This window comes from Charadrius vociferus, unplaced genomic scaffold (genome assembly GCF_000708025.1).
Source record: "Charadrius vociferus isolate BGI_N301 unplaced genomic scaffold, ASM70802v2 scaffold1744, whole genome shotgun sequence".
In the NCBI taxonomy this organism is placed as follows: Eukaryota; Metazoa; Chordata; class Aves; order Charadriiformes; family Charadriidae; genus Charadrius; species Charadrius vociferus.
In genome coordinates, this window is record NW_009647871.1 from 2,934 (window position 1) to 3,954 (window position 1,021).

The following is a 1,021-nucleotide window of genomic DNA, read 5'->3' on the forward strand; positions in this document are numbered from 1 at the left end:
ATCCATCCATCCATCCATCCATCATCCACCCATCCATCCATCCATCAATCCATCCATCAATCCATTCATCCGTGTATCCATCCATCCATCCATCCATCCATGTATCCATCCATCTGCCCATCCATCCATGGATCCATCCATTCATCCACCCACCCAACCCCCTTCAGTCCTCATCCATTCCTCGTTGCCCACAGATTTGGGGGGTGGCTGAGGGAGGCCCCACCATGGGGACAGTTGGGGGAGGCCAGGTCATGGGGGCAGTTGGGTGATGGCCGGGCTGTTGGGACAGTTGGGTTGAGGAACGGCCCGGGGAGGCTGGACTTGGGGGGTTGTTGAGGGAGGCTGTGTTGGAGGGTCAAAGGGATGGTAAAAGGTGGCCAGGTCATGGGGACAGCTGATGAAACTTCGGTTGATGGGACACCGAGGTCAGGAGATGGCTGGGTCATGGGGGTGGCTGATGGAGTTTGAGTTGATGGGTCACCCAGGCCAGGAGATGGCCAGATCATGGGTACAGCTGATGGAGCTTGGGTTTATGGGACACCCAGGCCAGGAGATGGCCAGATCATGGGAACGGTTGATGGAGCTTGGGTTGATGGGACACCCAGGCCAGGAGATGGTCAGATCATGGGGACAGCTGCTTGGGTTGATGGGACACTCAGGCCAGGAAATTGGCTGGGTCATGGGGATGGCTGATGGAGCTTGGGTTGATGGGACACCCAGGCCAGAAGATGGCCAGATCATGGGGACAGCTGATGGAGCTTGGGTTGATGGGTCCCCCAGGCCAGGAGACGGCCAAATCATAGGGAAGGCTGATGGAGCTTGGGGTGATGGGACACCCAGGTCAGGAGATGGCTGGGTCATGGGTGTCGCTGATGGAGCTTGGAGTGATGGGACACCCAGGCCAGGAGATGGCCAGATCATGGGGACAGCTGATGGAGCTTGGGTTGATGGGTTCCCCAGGCCAGGAGATGGCTGGGTGATGGGGACAGCCCAGGGGACCCAGACGGGGACCAATGGCCGA

General features: G+C 58.7%; 1 protein-coding gene across 1 annotated transcript in view; it reads left to right on the forward strand.

Moving 5' to 3' along the window:
* GPR25 (G protein-coupled receptor 25) overlaps positions 1-1,021 on the forward strand; it is a gene marked incomplete at its 3' end in the record, with an annotated part of 4,727 nt that overhangs the window by 1,176 nt on the left and 2,530 nt on the right. The window lies entirely within an intron of this gene.